The sequence below is a fragment of the Dasypus novemcinctus genome, chromosome 9, assembly GCF_030445035.2.
Source record: "Dasypus novemcinctus isolate mDasNov1 chromosome 9, mDasNov1.1.hap2, whole genome shotgun sequence".
NCBI classification, from domain to species: domain Eukaryota; kingdom Metazoa; phylum Chordata; class Mammalia; order Cingulata; family Dasypodidae; genus Dasypus; species Dasypus novemcinctus.
The window spans coordinates 9,175,983-9,200,328 of NC_080681.1; the positions used below are offsets into that span (position 1 = coordinate 9,175,983).

The 24,346-nt window shown below is 47.4% G+C and overlaps 1 long non-coding RNA gene across 2 annotated transcripts in view; it reads right to left on the reverse strand.

Moving 5' to 3' along the window:
* Positions 1 to 23,932, reverse strand: part of LOC105746567 (uncharacterized) — a 34,844-nt gene extending 10,912 nt beyond the window's left edge. For both annotated transcript variants that reach the window (XR_009187089.2, XR_009187088.1), the window contains exons 1-3: positions 23,608 to 23,932; positions 8,186 to 8,273; positions 5,051 to 5,120 (exon numbers count right to left, since the gene is read on the reverse strand). This is a non-coding gene — a long non-coding RNA (uncharacterized lncRNA). The remainder of the gene's footprint in view (positions 1 to 5,050; positions 5,121 to 8,185; positions 8,274 to 23,607) is intronic.
* Positions 23,933 to 24,346: the final 414 nt, after the last annotated feature.

Genomic DNA, 24,346 nt, shown 5'->3' on the forward strand with positions numbered 1-24,346 from the left:
GTAGACGGCCGCTCTAACCACTGGGCCAAGTCTGCTTCCCATTATTTCTTATTCTTAAAACAACCTTTCAAGAGGACTAGTAGTATCCTCACTTTGCAGGCAAGGATTCTGAGCCTGAGAGAGGTTAAGTAACCGTCCCAAGGTCACACTGTAAATGGCCGAGGCAGCTCTGCCTCAAGCCAGGGCCCATGTCCCTCCACCTCCACTGCGCTCTGTAGCTGTCTGTACGTAATTATTTGTTTGCTTATTATTACCATAGCTAATATCATTTTGGCAGAAGCAGGATGATTTTTAAAGGACATTTTCCTTTGGATCTGACAATCTCGTTCCCTCTTCACTTCGCCCTCTCTCCCCTCTAGCTCCTCTCCAAAAGAATCGGCCCACCCAGCCTGGCAAGACTGCAGGGAGGGTCTGTTGTTTCTTTCAGGTGCTTGCTGGCCTAGAGCTTCCTGAACCAGGCAGGTCCTGGCGCAGGTTGAGCTCCATCAGCCAGACCTGCCCACAAACCAAGGCTTTTTGAGTCAATTAATTCTCTTCTAAGTGCACCTTCCTTTTTGACTGTAGTTACTGGCACGCTCCCACAATGTGAGAGTACCTGGGAAGAAATAAATAGCCCTCAGAGACCTAGCTTTTCAAGCCGCTATGTACAGAGTGATATAAAGAGCTCAGCGTGAAATGGACTTTTTCCTAGCTCCTGCCATAGTTCCCGGGGCACGGAAGGTGCACTAGGATTTTTGAGTGAATAAACGACATGAGTAACAAAAGTGTTTTACTCACTGCTGAAGCCTTTCCCCCAGAACACAAAGGTAAGTTTCAGAGAAGCTAGTGCCTGAGGTAACACAGAAAGCTCTGAAGACAACATTATTGAGTAAAATCAGCAAAGTGGCTGAGTCTAATTGGGGGAGAATCCCCCAAAACATTAGCTAGCATAATTCATATAAAAACTTCTGCCATGTCCCCAGAGCAGTTTGTGGCACCAGTGAGACGTCAGCTCCACATTTTTCTTCTCCATGGTCCTATTATCAAATCCCTCTTAAAAAAAAAAAAAAAACTTAAAAAATTACGTAAACAATGTATCTATACTATAAAAAATAATAGAAAATACTGAAAAGCATGAAAAATAACTAAACATCACTAATATTCTTGCCACCCAGAAATATTCAAGACTAGCGATCTGGTGTCCTTCCTTCCAGCATTTCCCTGTGCCCGTATAATACGTAATTACGGCAGTGGGATTCACGCAAGCAGTTTTGTGTCCTGCTTTTTTATTTAACATTATATAGTGTTTTCCCATGACATTAAATATCCTTAAGCCATGATGTTTAGTGGCTGTGTAATATTTTATTCTACAGATGCCAACAAAATTGATGCGAGCATCTCCAGTCATTGTTTTTCCTTTTTTGCTATATAAATAACCTACAATAAATATCTTTGTACAGAGATCCTGTTACATCTCTGGTTATTTCCTTATGATTGTCCTCTCATTTTGGAATTCCAGGCTTGGCTACTTCTAAGGCAGGAATTTTCAGCCAGTGAGGCAGGGCGCCTCAGAGGCAGTGGCAAAGAGTGGGACACATGTAACTTGGAAAACCTTAATCAAAGTTTCCATTATATTCATTTATTTTCCCTTAAGATATTTGTTTTGAAATTATATCACATTAAAGGAAGATGGAGGATTTTGTTTATCTGAGGGGGAATGGGTTTAAAGTTTGCATTTATTAAAAAATATTTATGCAGGGGATGTAGCGCAAACGATAGGAGGTCCTGGCTTCGATTCCTGGGGCCTCCTGGTGAAGATGAGCTGGCCCGCGTGGAGAGCTGGTGCATGGGGAGTATTGGCCTGTGCTGAGTGCTGACCCACAGGGAGTGCTGACCTGTGGGAGCTGGAGAAGCAAGATGACGCAACAAAAAGGGACACAGGGGAGAGACAATAAGAGACACAGCAGACCAGGGAGCTGAGGTGGCGCAAGAGATCGAGCACCTCTCTCCCACTCCAGAAGGTCCCAGGATTGGTTCCTGGTGCTGCCTAAAGAGAAGGCAGGCAGACACAGAAGAACACACAGCAAGTGGACACAGAGAGCAGACAGCGAGCACAAAATGGGGGGGTGGGGGGAGAGGATAAATAAATCCATAAAAAAAGTTTATCTGTCACCTGCGATGCGTGAGGTGCCACACTAAGCCCTAGGGATCCAGCTGTTAGCAAGACAGATGGGCAGAGCATCACGTGCTAGAGTTCGCATGGAGCACTTTTAAAGCCTCTTACGGCCTGAGCAGACCAGTGTTTTTCTTTTTTGTCCATCTTGTTTGGAGCAAATCACATTTTGTGCTGAGATTAAAAGGAATTACATAGGTAAAGTGCCTGGCACAGCCCGAAATACACCAGGTCTTTAATAAATGGCCATTGCCCAATTCCATCCCCTCAAAGCAGAGTTCCCATTCTTTTCCGAGGCCGTGCTCAGCCGCTCAGCTCACCCTGAGCCCCGGGCTCATGAGAGCTCCTGGCCAGCGTTCTTCTCTATGAACCAGAGTCGTAGCATCACTTAACACCAGGCTCTCTCCCGGCTCAAGTCAATATGATTGATCTGAAGGGTCAGTCATTTATGGACTTTGGGGTTCAGTCCTGGTCTCTTAACCTGGATGGCAGCTTTATGTGAAACGCTCTCTTTGAAATCTTAAAGGAAAACTTGGGGCCTTTTTCATCACTATTAACGATCCCACGAAGCCACAGAGTTGCTGATATTCGGTTCTGGAGAATTGCTTTGACAGTGGGAACCATTTCTAAAGGACCTTGAAAGAGACTGGGCCATTTGGCGGAAGGATGGAATAGTGCCTGCTGTAGCGGGAAGGTGGAAAGATTAAAAAACCGTCTTGTAGGCCAGCTCTCCCCCCACCTCCCCACAGAACGAGTGGGGACAAATACGAGATTATTTTGGGAAGTAACATTCTTTCTGTGTTTCGTTGTTCTTCTTTTCTTTTCCGTAAGCACAATAACCATCCATTTTCTCGGAGGGAAGCTTGCTCGGATGTGCGTTGTTTTTCAGCGTGAATCCGCTGCTAAGCCAGGTGGACCCACAGTTCACAAAGCAGATCAGTAGCTTGTTCTGTGGAGCTGCAAGTGGTCCTGATGTCCTGATGACTTCTTGAAGATGCTGACCTCAGAGACTGAAACTTAAAAAAACCATTTTTTTGTCCTTCATAAAGTAAAACGAAGATAGATGTTTAGAGCAGCTGGTGGTACTCAGGGCTGGGCTATAGGTAATTTTATCTACCCTTTCTTACCTCCTAGACTATCCTTAGTATTTTTTCTTAGATATATTTTTCTCTCTTTCCAGTGGATTCTAAAAAAAAAATTTTTTTTTTAAATCTTTTTAGGAGCTCATTGTCATACCATGTTCCCTAAAGCAAATATTTATTTACCTGATATGGAGAAACTGTTGGCCAAATTTCTTTTATCCACAGTACAGAACACCTGAAACACTGATCTCTGATCATCCCTGATAGATCACATCCATCTGGAAGTCTCCAAAGGTGGATTTGCTAATAGTCAAGTGCATGATCTATCCTGGACTGCAAAGGAGCAGGGTTGGGCCCTCACATGGCTGTAATGGGAAATGCAATATTTTATACACCTAATTAAAAGCAGCAAACCCTCCAATCCAGACCCATAAATTGACTTCTAGAGTTGTGATTGCTGAAAAGTTGCAAATCAACGCAATTTGAGGTGTGAGTTTGCTTTTCCTGAGTCAAATGAGCCCTGAGCTTTAAAAATTGAAAGCTTTCGCTGGATATTAAATTCACTCCCAATAACAGCATAAATGTAATCCGCGTTCTGTGACTATATATAAATCTGATTTATGAAAATTTGTCCAAAAAACCATAGACCCCAATCATCATGGCAGATACAGCTCGAGATGGGGAGTCACAGGATTGTTTAGCTAATAAACCCTGCAGTATTCTATCGGACATATCATTTAAAATGTGCTGTGTTTGGGTGAAGTTATTTTAAAAAGTGGAACCCGAAAAGCATACTGGCTCAGCATCAAGGGTGGGAAGCCGAATTCACCGGGCTGAGCCACACGAAGCCATAAAAAACTTGTTTCGCCACCATTCGGTTATTTTGAAAACAGTTTTTTGGATTGAGAGCTGGTGAGCATGTCCCACGTCACTCCACTTTATTACCATTCCGGGCCTTTCAAAGGACCCAAAAATTGCTGTTTAACCACATCAGCACCAGAAACCGTAAGGGCAGGTTTGTTCCTTTGTTTCCTCCGCAAATGCCTTAAGACGGGACTGTGAGCCGTGTGTGCCCAGCACCAAGGCCGCGAGGGGCCCCGGGAGGGGCTCAGGGGGCAGGAGGCCACCTGGCTTGGTCATCCCCGCGCCGGCGGCGAGCCAGCGACCCCGCGCACAGTGGGGACCCTCCAGACGGTCATTTCTGTGACTCGCAGATCATCTGGAAGAGATCCGGAGGCAGAGAAACTGAACAGGCAGAGATGTAGAAAGGGGGACGATTCCCAGAGAGCCTCCGAAATCTTTTTGTTGCGAAAGAATGATGGGGTTGACTTCCCCCTCCGCTCTCCTCCAAGGCTGAGCGATTCTGGAGGAGGGGAGGACGGCGGGGGCAGCGCTCGGCCTCCCGGCCATCGGCTGAGAACGAAACGCTGTACCAGTTTCTGTAAATATTTGGCCTGTGAGTAGTAAGCAGGGAACAGTGCTCGGATCTGAATCTCCGTTTGTTACACTCTAAGGGACCAATTTCACGCCCGGTGATGCAGTCCACTTCGGTCAAGTCTGGGATGTGATCGGCAGGTGCACAAGCCGGTGGCGGCTGCAGCAAAAGGTTCACGGCTGCCCGCCGGGGCCGAGGAGGGGCTTCTCTGGGCTGCCTTCCTGCCCCTTGCCAACCTCACCCACCCAGCGCCCAGCCCGGCACCCCCAGCTCTTTAAGCTCCGCCTCCGCCCCCTCAGGCCCCTCTTTCTGTGCACAGGCAGTTGTGCCCGGGGACCCGGGGTATGCAGGCCTTTCACCTGCTGCCCTGGACAGCCTCACCTGAGTTTTCTCCTTTGCTATAACCTCTCTGGTGGTAAACTTCTATGCGCTGGGCAGAGCTGACTCAAATCTGCAAGACAAGTTGGGGGAAGATAAAGACTCTTTGAGACGCGGGGGCCTCCTCTCCAAAATGCAGGGTGACCCACAGTCCCGGGTTTGCCAGGGATGGAGGGACTTCCCAGGATGCAGAACTTTCCATGCAGAAACCAGGAAAGTCCTGAGAGATGGGGACAAGTTGGTCACCCCATTAAAAACGGGCTAACAGCCCCTCCGTTTCTTGTGTACAGAAAGGAAATATTGTTTGTGGAGCATCTGGAAGGGTTTGAGTAGTCAATGAATGCCAGTTCCTACACTCTCCAGTCACCATCAAGTGCTGGTGGGACATCCACCACCTACCTCCAGGTGCTGGGCTGTGTGGTGAGCCTGAGACACCAGCCCTGTCTTTCAGGGGATCATAATCTATTTGGGGGTCTAACATGAATACACGTGGACCTGCTACTGTATTTATGTATACCCCATGTCCTTCCAAAAAAAAAAAAGGGTTGGAGGAAACTCAGAATAAATGATACAGATACCTGAGAATAAGAGTCAAAGGATAGCAACCACATAATTAAGGGAGACAGTGGTGGGATAATTATACTAGAAACACAAGGCTAAGGAAAGTTACTTCAATTGAACACAAGCCAGGCAGAGAACAAAACAAGAATAACACGGGGCAGATTAAAATGAAACCCTAAATTGTATGGTGTCAGCTCCAGGAGTTCTGGCAGCTCGGGGCAGAGCTCAGGGATGATTTCTCTCCCACCGGCTGCGTGGCCACGGGCAGGCTACCCGCTCTGTACTGCCTTTTCTTTATCTAGTGAGTGGGGAGACTACTTGTCATGCCAATGCAACTATTGAGGCATAACTGTTTCCAAGCTGCCCTCTGCCCCTGCCCAGTGAAGGAGGCTGTGCCATCAGATTTCTCTTAAGGTACGGGAGGAAGAGCAAGAATCTGTGCTGAGGTTTTGGGGGAGAAAGTTCTCAAGAAGTTGGGAGGAGAGAGATGGGGTGGGTTAGTGAGGGCCAAGGGAAGAAGGTGAGAGAGGAAAGAAGGATTTTCAGAAATGTTGCTCAGAGCCACAGATTCCCGTTGCGGTGCTTGAGTATGCACGCCAAAAGCTTGAGCAGTTTCATCAATTACTTCTGAGTTGTCAGACTGTGATTCTTTAATCTCTACCCCTCTCTGAGACATGGGCCAATGAGTTCATACATGACAGCACCTTGCACAGTGCATGTGTGAGTATGGATCTGAATCCTCTCCCAGCAACTCATCATCTCTTGTTTTCATTCTTTATCAGAAAAGAAGGGTGCAAAATTATGTGGGGAAGCAGATGTGGCTCAAGCAACTGGGTGCCCACCTACCACATGGGAGGTCCTGGGTTTGGTTCCTGGTGCCTCCTACAGAAGAGGAGCAGGACAGCGAGCTGATGCGATGGGCTGACATGGCAAACTGATGCAACAAGATGATGCAATGAAGGAATCACAATGAGAGAAACAACAAGCAGGGAGCAGAGGTGGCTCCAGCGACTGGGTGCCTCCCTCCCTCATGGCACGTGGGACGTCCCAGGTTTGGTTCCTAGTACCTCCTAAAAAGAATACAAGCAGACACAGAGAACACACAACAAACAGACACAGAGAGCAGACAGTGAGTGCAAACAACAGGGCGGAGGGGCTAAATAAATAAAATAAATCTTTTAAAAAACCCACTTATGTGAACATATTAAAAACCCTTTGGATTGTACACTTTAAATGGTGTATTTAAATGGGTGAATGTGTATATGACTTACATCTCAATAAAGGTATTATTTAAAAAAAAGAATTGGCCAGGGAAGCGGATGTGGCTCAAGTGATAGAGCTTCTGCCGACCACACGGGGGGACCTTGGTTTGATCCCTGGGGCCTCCTGGTGAAAAAGAAGAGACAGTGTGCCCGTATGGCAAGCCAGTGCCCGCGTGAGTGCTGGCGTGGGGAGTGCAAGTGCCCGTGTGGCGAGCCAGTGACTCAGTGCAAGTGAGTCATGCAGCAAGATGATGACGCAACAAAAGAGAGACAAGGGGTGAGTCAAGGTGAAGTGCAGCAGAGACCAGGAACTGAGGTGGCACAATTGACAGGGAACCTCTCTCCACATCAGGGGTCTCCAGGATTGAATCCTGGTGAATCACAGAGGAGAGAAAATGAGAAAAGACCACACAGACAGCAAAAACAGCAGGGCGGGAGGAAGGGAAGGGGGGAAATAAATAAATAAATCTTGGGGAAAAAAATAGAACTGACCACTTTGTGGGGTCTTGCGTTAAAGTCAGGGCATTGATCCGGAAGAAAAGGAATCCTGAAAATTGGGATGGGGACTTAGGGGCGATTTCCGATGCAGTTGAGGACCTCCGACCTTAAACTCTAGCAGGCTTCCTTTGTCAGTAGAAGTAGTCCTTTCTCTCCTGTCTGAGGGTGCATGCCCCCTGGTCTGAAGAACCTGTGCTGATCTCTCCTGGTAGGGAAGTGGCTGACTTGCAGCGAACTGCTGAGTTTCCTCAGAACCACTCCCCACCCCAGACCCTTTGTCGGATTCCACAGTCACCGTGATCTCATCCAATCTTGTGGCTTTCAGTACCATCTCTCTGCTGATGGCTCCAATTTATAGCTTTAGCTCAGACCTGTCTCCAGAGCTTCAGGCTCATATATTCAACTGTCTTCTTTAAATCTCTACTTGGATGCCCAATAGGCATCTCAAAATGAACGTGCCAGAACACAGCCCTTTCTTACCCCCCTCCCCACCGCTTGCCCCTCTTGCAGTCTTCTCCGCTTTAGTAATGGCACTCCATGGCCAAAGTCCTTGGTTCACCTGTATCTCTTTCTCTTACACAGCATCTAGAACATTAGCCAACCTTGCTGGATCTACCTTCAAAATACACCTGGAATTTATCAGTTCTCACAGTTGTCATGGTCATTCTGGTTGTTAGGGGTTTTTAAAAAAAAAAAAATTTATTGCAGCTTCTATTCTTTTTTTTGGTCAGTTTTTTTCTCTTTAAAGAAGCTTTAGATTACATAAATGTTACATCAAAAATGACGGCCATTCTGGTTTAAGACTGTTGTCTCTCACCTGTGTTTTTGCAGGGGTCTCTAGCTGGCCTCTGGCTTCCGGCTTTGCTCCTTTTCGGTCTATTTCCAACACAGCAGCCAGAGTGATCCTGTGAAGGTGCAAGTCCGGTCACATTATTACTTTGCTCGAGCCCTTGCAGAGGCTTCCCATTTCCAGTAGAGAAAAAGTTAATGTCCTTATCTCAGTCTGCATGAGCCTCACGACCCGGCCCCCACGCCTCTATAAACTCATCTCTCTCTATCCAACCCCCAACTCCCACTACACCCACCCACCGTGGCTGTTTCAGGGGTCCTTGGACAGACAGGGCTCTCTCCACCTCAGGGCCTTTGCTCAAAGTGCTTGTCCCTCAGATAGCCACATGCCTCACTTCTCACCTACCCAAGACCCTTACTCAAAGTCACATTTGGGAAAGGATGTAGCTCAAGTGGTTGGGGGCCCACCTCCCACATGGGAGGTCCTGGGTTTGGTTCCCAGTGTCTCCTAAAGAAGACGAGCAAGACAGCAAGCTGATGTGACAGGCTGACACAACGAGCTGATTCATCAAGATGATGCAACAAAGAGACAAAACAAAAGACCCAACAAGCAAGGAGTGGATGTGGCTCAAGCAATTGGGTGCCCCTTCCCACAAGGAAGGTCCCAGGTTCAGTTCCTGGGGTTCACTAAAATATGATGAAGAGACGCAGAGAGCACACAACAAACAAACACAGAGAGCAGACAGTGAGAACAAACAACAAGGTGGGGGGAGAAATAAATCTTTTTTTTTAAAGTCACTTTTTAGTGTCTTTCCTAGACACCCTCTTTAAATTTCAAACTCTCTCCACTCCTGACATTCCTCTCCCCTTCCCTGCTTCGTGTTTCTTCTCTATTACTTATCACTCTCCTACATACTATATGTAGGCAGGGGTTTTGCCTTTTTTTTCCTTTCACTGCTGCATCGCCAGTGCCTAAAACCATGCCTGGCACACAGTAGGCTTTCAACAAAAAATTGTAAAATGAAAGAAGGAAATCGCATGAAGGCCTTACCATGATATACAAAAAGTGCCTAATTAAGAGAGCTGTTATTATGTAGCTGCTTGTTTCAACCCCAAAGCTGCGAGGTGTTCTAGACTTTTCCTTTTCCTTTTCTTCCTCCACTCCCATATCTAAATGGTCATAAAATACTATAGAGTCTACCTAAGCTTAAGCCCTCATCATTACTCACCTATTCTCACTCTCCCGACTGAATCCTGTTCTAGTACTTTCCTTTTAAAAATAAATAAACAAATAAAAGACAACATTGCTGCCAGAGTTTTGAAATCACGAATTTGATCATGTCTATCCTGCGCTTAAAATTCTTCACTGGCTCCCCAGACTCATCAGGGTAAAGTTTACACTATTTCACTTGGTACACAAGTCTCTTCAAGATCCAACCCTCTCACCTCTTCTGAGATTCTTCCGCACATCTTTTGTTCCAACCAAATAGAGCCACTTGTGGTTCCCCAAGGAATAATGCTATTTTACACCTCCAAGCTTTTGTATAAGTTGTCCCTGCGGCCTGCAGCAACCTTTTTATCTCTTTTTCTCTCTCTTTTAAAATCTAGCTGATCACACTCATCTTTCACATCTCAGCTCAACCATGGCATACTCCTGAAATTCTCCCTTGACCTCTCAATCTCGTGGAGGAGGCACTTTTCTGTGCATATCCCCATCATTGCACTCACAACCCAGCAGTGGATTTAGACGGTGCTAGATTCTCAAGGCTGCCTTATCCAGAAGAGGAGAGGCAGACCGGAGGCTGCGAAGCAAGACCGGCACGTAAGGGACGTATAGGGTTGTGTTTCTCTTGGGGTTAGAGAGTAACCACTTGAGTTAGAATAGGAAATGGGCTGGGTTCTATAAAACAACAACGACTGGATATGCACTCTGTAGTTTGTACTCTTGATTCGAAAAATGTTTCTGATATTTTCTTTGCAGGTTTCCTTTTGATTATCCCTTAGTATTTAGCCGAGTCTAATGGAAAATTCCAGCCTGCCTCTGCTATTCTAAAATAATCCAGGGGAGGCAGTTTGGGCTCACAACTGAGCCAGAGCTTTGAGAGGGAAGCCACGTGCGTCTTGCTGACGGCAGCAAGAATCTTTTCCAATCAGAGAGGAATTCAAGTGCCCTAGCACCTTGGGAGTTAAGACATCCCTCTCTACCTTCACCCAAGAGAAGGCAGGATGTAGGGTGCGCAGCTCTCCCGGCTACAAAGTCTCCTTCCGAAGCTGAAAACCCCGAGCTGCTGTGAGATCGGCGGGAGCCGCCTTCCCCCGCCCGCGGAGGCTCAATGAGGCCTGGAAGAGGCGGCTTCTGATTGGGTCTCCTGACGTGGCGCGGCGTCCTGATTGGCCGGTGCAGAGCCGGCGGGAGGGGCGGAGGGGAGGGGCGGAGCCGGAAGGGACGGGAAGGCGGAGCAGGGCGCGGGTCAGGCGGGCGCGGCGCGGCCTGCAGGTGGAAGCGCTGCTTCGCGGCGAGGGCCGCAGTCTTTTGAGATACAGGCTTGTAGGAGAGTGGCAAATATTTAAGCAGCAGCCGGCGTGTTTGCAAATTGCACCTCCCACTGATGAACTTAACGCGGTGAAAGGGCGACAGAGGCCCACGTGGCTCAGGACAGAGTGCTAAGAGCGTGGTACTAGAAGGCGGTGTGTTGAAGGAGAGGTGTGGGAGGGCACGGACACCGAAGAGAAAACGAAGCAAGGGAAACGGAGAATAACGGAGCGGGGAGTCACGGCCACCTGGCAATCGCTGAGAAAATACGACATTAATAAATCTTCAAAGACGGATGGAGGAAGGTGGAGGGGGCTCTCTGAGCCCATCCAGTGACCAAGGGGCGTGTGAAGGCGTTAGAGGAGGGTCCCAGATCCCAGACAAAGGGAAGTATAACACAAAAGCTAAGAGGCGCTTGGGTGCCGCCCACCCCCGTGCGAGGTCCCAGGTTGGGTTCCCAGCGCCTCCTAAAGAAGACAGCAGACAAGGAGGGAGCCGTGGGGGGAGGAGGTACAGATACTGACGTGCCATTCGTTTATGTGGGTGTAGAGAATACCTATATAGTTTGCATCCTTTAAACTGTCTACTATTTTAAAAAATATCCTCATTTAGATAGGATGTGATTTTAGACTCATAAAATTTTAGTGCTGGGACTTGGAGGCCACGTTTTCCAACTCCATCCTTTTACAGATGAGTATACTGAGGTCTAGGGAGGGCAAATGTTTTGTGCAAAATCATACTCCCAGAAAATGTACCCGACTCCTCTTCTAGTGTTCTTTCCACGAAATTAGCAGTTTCCAGCTTTTTAAAGTAAGAAGACCCCTGTTTTCATGTGAAGTATGTTGAACACCCTCACATGATCAGAGCTGTCTCCTCAGTATCCACTGATTACAAAATTTCTGTTCAGCAATGACAAAAAGCTGCTCTGAATCCCGTAAAGGCTAGAATGAAGTATTTTGTATTGTATTTATCACAACAGCATCCACATAAATTTTTAAAAAAAATTTTGTTCCCCCACCCTGCTCAAGAGATGGCTCCCTTGTCTGTCTGCTCATCTTCTTTAGAACACACCTGAAAACAGAGTGGGAGGCACCAGGAACCGAACCTGGGACCTCCCATGCAGGAAGCGGGTGCTCAACCTCTCAAGCCACATCTGCTCCCCTAAAAACGTACTGTTTAAGAGTGATGAGTGATATTTTCAGCCTGGTGCACAAATGGACCATAACCCTGAGACCTCCCAAAGTTAATGACCACTAGTTGGGAACACAGTCCTGTATCAGGATGAGTTGGCTCTTCCCAAACCAAGAATGAAAAGAAAAGCAGTCCATTCTCTTAAGAACAAAGAAAGTATGAAGTGAAATCAATTATCTTTTGTTTTTGTTTTTTTGAAGGAGATACTGGGGAATGAACCCAGGACTTCATACATGGGAAGCAGGTGCCCAACCACTGAGCTACATCTGCTCCCCAGTGACAGTTGGTTTTTTGTTTGTTGGTTTGTTTGTTTTTAGGAGGTACCGGGGATCAAACCTGGGACCTCATATGTGGGAAGCAGGTGCTCAACTGCTTGAGCTATATCCAGTCCCGAAATCAAGTATCTTATGTTGATAAGAATTTCATAAGAACTTTGGGTAATCTCAGACCAGAGGAGAAGAGGGACCTTTTCTGTGAGCCTGGCTCAGGGCGTTGGTCATGGTGATCAACAGGGGCTCCCCTGAGCCAGGGGATGGTGACTAGGGCAGAGCAGAGGGGCGCAGCTGCCCTTCCATCCTCCTGGGTAAGAATGGAATTCATCTGGATGTTGAAGAGACTTTGAGTGTCACAGTTCAGTCCTGGGAATTGGACAGGGAGGGCTGGAACAGGGGAAAGACTCGGTGCTGTAGTGGCCCTCAGCCCAGGAGACTGCTGAGTCTGGGGAATCTGAGGGACACATAGTGGGGACAATCAGAGGAGAACCGTTGGTAAGTTGATTGAACACTGACTGTGCTAGGAACTCTGCTAGGTGCTTCCTGTGTACCCTTTCATTTAATGGTCATAACTGTGCTTTGAGGTAGAAGCTTATCTACACCTTACAGGTGATGAACAAAGACTTGGAGAGGCTTTTGAACTTGCCCAAGATCATGGAGCTGGAATTGGAACCCAGGCAGCCTGATTCCAAAGTGCCTGCTCATAGCCACAGCCACAGCCAACAAGAGCGTACAGCAAGCCGCGGGGAGGCTCAGTGGAGACAAGCCATGGAAAGTGCTTAGCGCTGTGTCAGGGCACACAAAAAGGGTTGACCACATGGTGATGATGATTATCAATATTTTCCACATCATCCCTTTGGAAGAGCAAATCATATAAAAGGTTAGGGGAGCTGTGAGAAATGAGAGTGAAATCTCCCATAAGGACCCTAAACAACTCATGCCCCTGGCATGAAGAAGGAAACTTCCTCCATCTTAGCGTGGCGACTGTGAGCACAGAGGTGTGACGGGGTTACAGGTGGGTGAAAGGATTGATGTGGACAATGATACCTGCCGGGGATGACTTCCACCAGGATGACAAGACTCGCCACCCATGCTGGGGGCAAGCCTGGTGATGGGCAGAAAGTGGGGGCAGGAGAAGGAAGAGACCTGAGGGAGTGGAGCCACTGGGATTGGGTCGGTGAGGCTCAGAGGCGACATTATTTCATTACTACTTACTCTTCTTTATTATTACCCATTTCCTTGTGTCCAGGTATGTGTGTCAGGTATTGTGCCAGCAAATGACATCATCATGAAAAAATGTTGACATGGCCAAGATTCAGAAAAGTTGAACCTCGATGGTAGAAAGAGCTTGAATAAGTGCTAAATTTAGTTAATATGCTTACTAAATCGGGAGTGGCCCTTTGAAACAGTTATTCTAAATCTCTGTTTTGCAAGATTCCGAGCTCCTCAAAGATAATTCTGCCATGGTATGCAAGACAGAGGCCATGGCTTTTTAGCTTGAATTTTCAAAAATTTATGATTCATTCTGGAGAATTGAAATTGTATATATGTAGCAAAAATGACTTTCCTGAAAATTTCAAGCAGAGCTTTAAAACTTCATACCCAATTGAGTTTATTCATTCTCCAGGGAGAAAAGTTCTTTTACAGACGAATTGTTTAATCCATGAAACTGACTGTTACAGTCTCTGTTAGGGGATAAGATTTTCTACTTAATGTGACCAAATGATTGAACAAGTTTTATGGAATTTGCCTCCTCTAGAAGTTGTCGTTTTTTTCTTTTTTTGTTAACTGAAAACAACATTCACAAAAGAAGGTGAATTGTTTCAGTAATTGGTTAATTTGAGGATGCTCAGGTGATAGGTTCTCCAATAAATTGCTCGAATATGAAACTGATCCCTCCTGAAAAGCCTGAGATGGGAAACATTGCATTTTGAGAGCCTCTTTGGGGCATTGCGTTCAATGTTGATTTTGAGAGGAGGAAATATGTCCACACATCAGTACTTTCAGGTGACTTCAATACCAGTTGTCTAGAGAATAACAAGACCCAGTGTACCCTATAAAGAGGTTGGTCCTAGGGTGACAAGACCCCCAAGTTGAAATGTGTCACAAGAGGGACAAATGGGACAGGTGCTCCGTGGTAAATAGGGTTATTACAAAGCTTGATCAGACTGGTGGTGAGGCCAGAAAATGTTCCACACCATCCCAGGGAAAAGCAGCTGGCCAAAGGAGGCATTTCCGGTGGAAAGGAATTTGTGCATTTCTCTCATAAGCAGGGTTCTCAGACCTCCTCAGTCTGGGGTCTATTTTTCAGAGCAACAGTTTCTCCAATGACCTCAACTAGTCCTGAGGCACGAAGGTCACTGCAGAATCAAGAGCTCTATGCTGCCTGGGAGGCCTGGTGTCCTTCACAATAACTCCAGTGAGACACTCCTGTTCTCTTGAAGAATCCTAACAGACTTTGGGGATTGCAGGGGATTGTTGTTGTTGTTTCCTGGCCATCATCCAATTCCCCCTTCTGGTTCTGGGAATTTCCAAAGAGTATCATCTTGGTGGAAGGTGAAGCCCTTCTCTTGCATCAGGAACCTAAGGGTCAGGTGGTCTGTCTCCCCGTGCCCTGGCTTCAGGGTGCTGGCACATGATGTGGCTGGTCATTCAGAAACACCTGCTGGGACCTTGGATCTGGAGGAGGTGAGCCAAGAGGAAGGGACAGCTAGAGCTCATTTCCAGTGACAGCAGAGGGGAGGCTGCTAAAGGATGGTTGTCTTGACTCTCTGGACATGTTTAAATTCTTCACATTTTCTTAAGCCTGGTTCTTCCACCACCAACAGATTCCCAAAGTCACCTACATCTTTCTCATAGATGCCCATTTCTCCTAATGACCACAAGCCAGTCTCTGTTGCTTACAGCCAACAATCCTGACTGATACAGAGGTGAGACCTGACTTTCAGGTTGGACACTACAACCAAGGGGCCCCTTCTTCAGTGGGTGGAGCCCCACAGAATAACTAACAAAATACTCAGTTCCCAGCCTGGGGTGTCCTGCTACATTTTCTAATAGAGTGGCAAAAATCTCTAGGGTACATAGGCAGTGCCTTGCGAAAGAGGACAGATTGACATGCCAGGTGTTTGATATTGATGTTTGTATTTATGAACCTTGTTCTTGTAGAATTAAAACTTAGTCTAGTAATATATATTTCCTAAGACTTACCTCCTGAAAACCTCCTTGTTACTCAGATGTGACCTCTCTCTAAGTCAAACTCAGCATATAAATTCACTGCCTTCTTCCTCCATGTGGGACATGACTCCCAAGGATGAGCCTCCCTGGCACTGAGGGATTATTACCAAGTGACACCTAGTGATGTATCTGGAAAGACCTTGACTAAAAGAGGAAAATATTAAATATGAAAGATTTTTATGGCTAAGAGATTTCAAAGTGAGTTGGGAGGTCATTCCAGAGGTTATACTTATGCATGTCTCAGGAGGATCTTACTGACTGCCATAGTAAACAGCACCTCAAGCAGGGCTCCTGAGAGCTCTTGAGACATCTAGACACTAGAGGCAGGGCAGACAACCCCAGGAAATTGTCACCCCATCTGTGGGCTTTACCTTGGAATATATGATAACCTATCTCCCTAATGAAACAGAGTTAGACTCAATCGTAATTTCCCTACAAATTGTTCTTTTGTCTCTTTTACTTGAACCTATAATTAACATTATACTCTTTAAATGTACATCCCAGGCACTTAAATCTTCCAGCTGTTTTTTGCCAGTTGAGCCCTGAATCTCAGAAGAGTCACAGCCAATACCTACTTTCCAGCTCATCAGACTTGCCCAGGAAAACTAACCAAGGATGATGATGGACAAAGCCTATCCTCAAAAAACAGAGAGTATCTACAACTGCAAGCAAGACAGTTCCATCCATCTTCCCCGTGGGATCTAAGCCCCCCTCTCAATCAGAAACAGAGTGAGCATCGCCATCCTCAAATCCTCAAGACTAAGGAGTGAATAAATGTAAGGGGGAATGCAACTATCAACTAAAGGAGACTTATTATTTTTCTAGTAATGAAAGAACTTGTAACACTGATATAAAAGCAATGGTTACCAGAGGTTCTAAGGGGAGGGAGAGGGAAGAATAGGCATAACATGGAGCATTATTGGGACATGGAATTGTTCTGCATGACATCGCAATGACAGATACAGGCCATTACATTTGTCAAAATCTAAAAAACTGTACAGTGCAAAGTGTAAATCCTGATGTAAACCATCGACCATGGTAAGTAGCAATGCTTCAATATGTGTTCATCAATTGTAACAAATGCACCTCACTAATTAAAGTTATTATTAATAAGGGAAGTGTGAGAAGGGGAGACAGGAGGGTATGTGGGAATCTCCTGTATTTTTGACATAACTTTTCTGTAACCTAAAATTTCTTTAAAAATAAAGTTTAAAAGAGAGAGAGAGCCTTCTTCCTATCTTGTGTCACATATAAAATGTAGGCAGTTGCCACCACCCGTGATCAGAATGGACGCGCCCCAGGGGTGCTGCTCGCTGAAGCCAAAGGTAATTGCAACATCAGCCACAGCTCCAAGGTCCAAGCCTTTCTCGAGGGCCAGCTGCTCTGCTATGAGCATCCCGAGCCTTGCCTCATTTGAGCGTCACTACAACTTTCTGCAGTTGGTAGCAGTGTTAGCTCCAGTTTGCAAATGAGAAATCTGCATCATAGATTAAAGAATTTGTCCTGTCTGACCCAACAGAGCTGGAATTCAAACTCAGGGCTCTCTGGATCGCAGTCTGTGCCTTCAAAGGTGTAACCAGCACGGTGTGTGCAGGAGACTGTGCTGCGTCAAGCCCGGAAAGATTGGAAGAGTGTAGAGAGGCCGGAGGTGAGGAAGCACCTGAGAAGGATAAGGGCCAGGCCTTTTGGTAAGAGCTATTAAAGAATCTGCTTTGGTGTTTCTTGGCCGCTGTATCCAGGCAACAGCATCTGCCCTCACTAGTTTAGGCAGAAGGAGATTTGTTACAGGATATTGTTTAGCTTGTAGAATTCCCAGAAGCTTGGGTGCTACAAATCCAGGAATCAATGCACCCAACAGAAGTGACCAAGCAGACCCCCTGCATTGTTCAAAAAGGAAACCTCCCACCCCCCTCCTACCATTGCTGGCCCCCCTCCCAGCACCTATGCTAGGGACAGAACTATCTATCCCCTTTGCTGCCCCAGAAGAGCCAGACTGCTCTGCTATGGCGTGGCCAGAAGACCTGGCCTCCCTGCCCACGACAGCTGACCCACACTGCTCGCCTCTGCCTTCCACGTCCATGCGGGCGTCTTGGTTTGGAGGACCTGGGTCACATCCTAGCTGCGAAGGAGCTGGGACATATAATTTTTAGATTTTCAGCCTCTTTTGTCCCGGAAGGCACGTTAGAAGGAGTTTGGAGTTGGCATGAATGCCCGAGTCAGAGGCATTGTCACATCATAATCTTATTATTGCCTTCCAAACTCACGTACGATGGAAAATGGGTGTGGGGTCCTAAATTCCACGTTACTATTACACAATTTACAACTGGAAGCGATCTCAGAAATCACCTAGTTCGGAGGTTTTCAAACTCCTTGGGGATCCTTGCAGATCATTGGGGTTCCTAGAGGGGACTTAGGGACTGCCACAGAGGTCAAGAAGGAAGGTGGGGAGGGAAGGGGCAAGCAGACAGGTTTTATTTTTTATTTTTTTGTTGAAGATTTATTATTTATTTCTCTTCCCTTCCCCCGCCACCCCGGTTGTCTGCTCTCTGTGTCTATTTGCTGCGTCTTCTTCTTTAGCTGCTTCTGTTGTTGTCAGCAGCACGGGAATCTGTGTTTCTTTTGGTTGCGTCATCTTGTTGTGTCAACTCTCCGTGTGGGCGGCGCCATTCCTGGGCAGGCTGCACTTTCTTTCATGCTGGGCAGCTCTCCTTATGGGGCGCACTCCTTGCGCGGGGGGCTCCCCTACGTGGGGACACCCCTGCATGGCAGGGCATTTCTTGTGCACATCAGCATGCGCATGGGCCAGCTCCACACAGGTCGGGGAGGCCCGGGGTTTGAACTGTGGACCTCCCATGTGGTAGACGGACGCCCTAACCACTGGGCCAAGTCCACTTCCCAGCAGACAAATTTTATAACAGCTCAGTTCTGATGTGTGTCTCAGGTTGTGTGTGTGTGGGGGGGGTGGGGAGAGACACAGCGGGGAGGGAGGAGAGAGAGAGAGAGTTAGCAAACCACTGGCTTATCTAACACCTTCGTTTTTACTGATTAGAAACCAGGGGCTCAGAGACGGAAGTGCCTTGCCCAAGGTCGCAGAGCTAGCAAGCAGTAAAGCTGAGCCCAAACAGGAACTTCTAAGGCTAGGCTGGTGCCCCTCTCTCTGCAATGCCTCAAGGATGTTCATTCAAAATTGTACGTGATGCAGGACACTCAGGGTACTACACAGATGGCCACAATCGCCTGGTTCTGGCCAGGCCAGACCAGGTCTCCTCCCTGTCAGGAGCTCCTGTGGAGCCTGTACTTCTCCTTTGCAGCACTCAGCACAATTACAACCAAGAGTGTAGCCATCGTATTGCTGAATGTCTCTCTCTCGCTAAAATGCAGAAGGAAGCAGCTTCCAATAGACAATCCAGACACCCAGAAGGGGGCGCTGGTCAGCGCAGGGAAGCCTATGCCCCGCCGCACGGTTTTTGCGGGTGGGACACAGCTGCGTAGCCTGAACTTGGACTGCAGAGCGCCTCACCGGACTGCAGAGCGCCTCACCCGACTTCAGCCCTGCCGTGGGGCTCCAGCTCCTTATCTGTTAAATGGGGCTAATAATTCCGTTCTCACGGTATTGGGAGGAGGAAAGGCGAGAATGATTAAAAGTTGGGCTTGAACTTGGACACAAATTCCCCATGACCAGCCAAACTATTGTAGAAATTATCATCCTTGCCTATGTGTTCTGCAGCCTATGGGAAAAAATAGCCGAGAATGTGAGAACTGAAGTTGTTTCTGAGATGCCCTGGGGCTTAGCTTTCAGTTTTTAGGATTATCTTTTCTATATTTTGATTGAAGAAAATAATAATAAATGTAAATTAGAAGGAAATGAGGATGTATAGATAACCACACGAAGAAAAGTAACTGCCTGTGATCTCATGACCCAATATAAATATTTTGGCATGCGTCATCCAGGCTTTTTTGTATTAATAGTTACATGTCAGAGTTCATGCTATGGGCATTCCTGGTTGTATTGAAGGTTTGTGGAAACCCTGCATTGAGCTAGTCTATCAAAGCAATTTTTGATGTTATGGTTGTAATTCTTTTGTGTGCCATTAATAGTGCCCATATAAGATAGTAAACTTGACCAATAAATGTTATGTGTGTTCTGATGGCTCCACTGACTAGCCATTGCCCCGACTCCCCCTTATTCCCTGAGATACAGCGATATAGAAATTAGGCCAGTTAATAACCCAACAGTGGCCTCTAAGTGTTCAAGTGAAAGGAAGAGCTGCATGTTTCTCACTTTAAATCAAAAGCTAGAAATGACTAAGCTCGGTGAGAAAGGCAGGCCAAAAGCCAAGACTGGCCAAAAGCTAGGCCTCTTGCACCAGTTAGCCAAGTTGTGAAGGCAAAGGAAAAGTTCTTGAAGGAAATTAAAAGTTTTACTCCAGTGAGCACATGATTGATAAGAAAGCAAAACAGCCTTTTTGCTGATATGGAGAAAGTTTTAATGGTCTAAATAGAAGATCAAACCACCCATAACATTCCCTTAAACCAAAACCTAATCCAAAGCAAAGCCCTCTCTTCAATATTACGAAGCCTGAGAGAGGTGAGAAGGCTGCAGAAGGAAAGTTTGAAGCAAGCAGAGGTTGGTTCATGAGATTAAAGGAAAGAAGCCATCTCCAAATCATCAAAGTACAAGGTGAGGCAGCAAGTGCTGATGCAGAAGCTACTGCCAGTTATGCAGAAGATTTAGCTCAGATAATTGATGCAGGTGGCTACACTAACCAACAGATTTTCAACGGAGACCAAACAGCCTCAAGAATTCTTGCATGCTTCTAGTATCTCTTCTACCACATGAGCAAGCCAAGGCTAGCCTGTAAGATGAAAGTCCACACGGAGGTCAATTGTACCAGCCAAGCCAATTTTAAAGCAGCGCCTATACTGGCTGACCACCAACATGTGAAAGAGCCCACCCAAGATCAGCAGAGCTGCCTATTCACCTACAGTCAACTACAGGGTCAGGAGTAAGGTCAACTGAAAAATAAAAAATGTTTATTGTTTTATACCATTAAGTGTTTGGAGCAGTTTGTTACACAGCAGTGGCTAGCTTATACAGAGATGTTTTCATATCAGCACATTAAATCAATTAACATGTAAAAAGGACTTAGAACAGTGTTTTATTCATAGTAAGCTTCCAAAATATTAGCTATGATTATTATTCCATACAAATAATGCCTGCAAAGAATTTCATTTTCTGCTCTACTATAATATATTTAACTAGTCTTCATTTGTTGACCATTTAGGTTGCTTCCATTTTCCTACTATAAAGAATGCTGCAATTATACTAATATAAACACTTTTATCTAACAATGGGAAAGTTATTTGAAATGTAATTGCTGGGTCAAAGTATATTCACATTTTAAATGATGGTGGATATTACCAATTTGCTCTCCAAAGAAGTTACTTAATTTACTTCCATCATCATTTGTATAAAATGCCTGTTATTCCTCGCAGCCACCAGACCCAACATTATTTTAATGACCGCACAATAGTCCATCATAATATGTGCCATAATCTTTCTCAGTGAACATTTAGGTCATTTCCTTTTTCCCTACTGTAAACAAGACGGCCATGAAGAGACTATTCCGGTAGATAAATCTTGTTGCACATTCATGATTTTCCCTGAGGAAAATTCCTAGAGGTAAAATTTCTCAGTCACAGGGTTTGTACATTTTAAAAGCTTTTGACTACGTAGTACCAAATTATTCCTCAGAAAATTTGTACCAGATTATATTCAAATGTAGCGCTAAGAAAACTTTTATTATGAAAAATTTTCAAAACAAAACAGAAGAATACAGAATGGCAAAGTGAACAGCCCTCCCCTTACCCCCTGCCACGTAACCATCACCCAGATTCAACAGTGATCGATTTATGGCCAACGCTACTTCATCTCCAGATCCCCCATTTGGCTAGATTATTTCGAATCAGATTCAAAGAGGACAATTTCAATGTGCTTTCATTTGAGCAGCTGAGGATTCAGAAGACAAATGAAAGGCTCACTTTCAGAGGGGGTCCCTTCCCAAGGTCTCGGTGGGAAACTCATGGAATCTCCTGGGATCACACGCGGCTCTCACCTAGAGGAGGGCCTGGCTGCCGCACACGGAGACCCCAGGGGAGCGCTGTGGTATAACGGGCTCGTTCCCTGCTCCACTGGAGCCAGTTTTCCTGCAGGAGGAGATTAATCCAGCCCACTTCTGAGGGTTTTGAGGCCACCTTCTGAGTCTCTGTATTCCCCAGGTACATGCCATTCTTTCTCCAGATAAAGCAGAGAAAGATAATGTAATCCATCTGTGGCACACATAAGTGCAAATATTGTGATTTGTGTTTACAGGAATTGCTGCTGGCCTTCTTTGGCCTCTGCTGAAATCTTCCAGGCTGATTGAATTTTGCAATACTAGTTGGCCGCATTGCATCAACAACAAGTTGGCACAATCTTCCGACAGAAATACAGCAATTTCCTTTCCTAAGAAAGTACCGTAATGGCTTCGTCTCTTTCCAGCTCTTTGGGGCATATTACACGCGCCTATACAAGGAAGGAAATGGCGATATAGCTGAGGCATTGCTTTCAGGAGAGAGAGGAACCTTGGAGGCCTAAATTGGGCAATTTGCAAATGGAGCAGGAGGAGACCTGTTTGCTAGAGCAGAATAGTAAGCGAGTTCTGATGATGCATACTGAAAGATGATTTCAAAATGTCAGATTCAAGGCACTCTCAAAAGTTCACTGCAGTTGTTCACATGAGACTCTATTAGCTCCAGAGGTCATCTAGCCTTGCTTTAAATAATCCACATTATGGCACTTAGATCATCAGGGAGGAAGGCAGAGCCATAGGCTTTGAGGTCCAACAGAACTGGATTAAAATCCCAAGTCCACCATGTATTTGCTGAGCAGCTTTGGGCAAGTTACTCGTTCATTTGTTCTTTCATCCACTCACCCAATGAAAGAGTACCTGCTGTATGCCCGAGTGTGCGCCTGGCACTGAGGACCCAGCGGTGAGCCAGGCATTGCTCCTGCCCTCGGTGAGTTTCCAGTGCAGTGGAGGAAAATGCAGTGCTGGGATAAGCGGAAGGACAGAGTGACAGGGGTGCACCTAGAAGGGGGGTTGGGGGCTTCCTGGTGGAAGTGGCATCTCAGCAGAAATCAGAAAGCCGTAGGAATCGGGCAGGCTCCGTGAGAGTGGGATGAAGCAGGGGTCAGTGTGCACGGGAAAGAGGTTTCCAGACAGAGGAAACAGGCTCCAAAGGTTTGGAGAAAGAAATAAAAACTAGGAATGAAGCTAGTCGAGTTTAACTGGAGTGTGGTGTGCGGGGACTGGAGCGGCAGCGTGACTCGGAGAGGCAGCAGGAGTTGAATCTCCAAGGGACGTGTCTAAGGCAGGCTCAGAGCAATGGGGCGCCATTGCAGTGTGGAGCCGGAGAGCAGCAGAGCCAAATGGCTTAGAGTGACCTCTGGCTGCCCTCCAGAACCGACTGGGGAGGGATCCACGGGAGGTAGCCGCGTGGTGCGGTGGTCTGAACCTGTGTGGCCGCAGTGGGGATGGAGTGGTTGGATGCAGCCAAGAGGTATTTCACAGGGAGGGGCGGCTGGATTTGGTGATTGTGAGATAAGCTCGGGAAAGGGAAAAGGGCCCCAGTGACGATTTCCTAGCTTCTGCCCGGGCCTCTGGGCAGGTGGCAGTGCCATCCCCAGAGACAAGGACGGCCGCGGGCGGCGGGGGCTGGAGAGGGTGGGGAGTGGGAGGCTGAAGAGGTCCTGTGGCAATGCGTAAGCCCTTTGGGGACTCAGAAGGACGGGAGTGCCTGATCGTGGAGGGTAACGGAAACCACGCGAGCAGAGGCGTTTTCCAGGGAGAGAGCCCTTAGTCCACGAAGAGAGGAATGTCCTCAGTCAAGTGGGGCTGCGAGGAAGGAGTGAGCCATCACATGCAAGCGCGCGGTGGGCGCTCGGCACACTGCAGGGAGGGCGTTGGTGCTGGGGCCTTATGCCCCCCTCCTGGGCACCATGGGGCCTTCTGGTCCCCCTCCCCCCAGCACCATGGGGCCTTCTGGTCCCCCCCCTCCCCCCAGCACCATGGGGCTTTCTGGTCCCCCCTCCCCCCAGCACCATAGGGCCTTCTGGTCCCCCTCCCAGGCACCAGGGAGCCATCCTGTCCGGTGCCCAGGGCTGGTCTCAGCTCTTACCTGACCTCCCCTTCTTGGCGGCCTCTCTCCTTGATTTCCTACCAGCGGTGAAAATCCAAGCCTGCCCCTCTCCTTATGGACAGCCTGGCAAACAAAAACTGGCCGTTGAAAAGGCAGGCCCTGACTGATATTCCGCTGTGGTCGGTTTTTGTCTACCCAGGCAGGCCCTGGAGACAGCCTGTCACTCTGGGGATGACTCTTAAAGTCTCGGCTTGCTTTGCGATGCAGGGGAGAGAAATCTGGTCAGGAAAATCCAAAAACCTCCGTCTCTCGGCCATCTGTCCTCCGTGGACGGCAGCCAGGGGTGGCTCACCGGTGGAGTGCGGCGGCGCGGCTGGAGGGGACCCAGGGCTGGGCACCTGGGCGCACACTCCGCTTTTGGTGACCGCAGCCACCGGGCCGGCCCCTCTGGGGCCACAGGACCAGAATATCCAAGGACAGGAAAATGAGCTCCCGAAGCCTTCCCAGGGATTTTGGGATTGAAACGAACTGTCCATCTGACAGGACCTGGCTGGGCATGTCCATGGCCCAGCGCTGACTCCGGGAACGGGCAGACTCCACTGAGGCTGGCGCTTCCGTTTAGGCCCCGGCGGAGAGAACAGCTGAGCGGGTTATCCACAGCAGACTGTTCCCCAGCGCCGGTGTGGCCTGGGCGAGAGTCCTTGAGGGCCTCAAAGCAGGAGCTAAGTGCTCTGCCCGAGGGGCCGTTGAGAGTGGGCCAGCTCAGGGGACAGCCAGT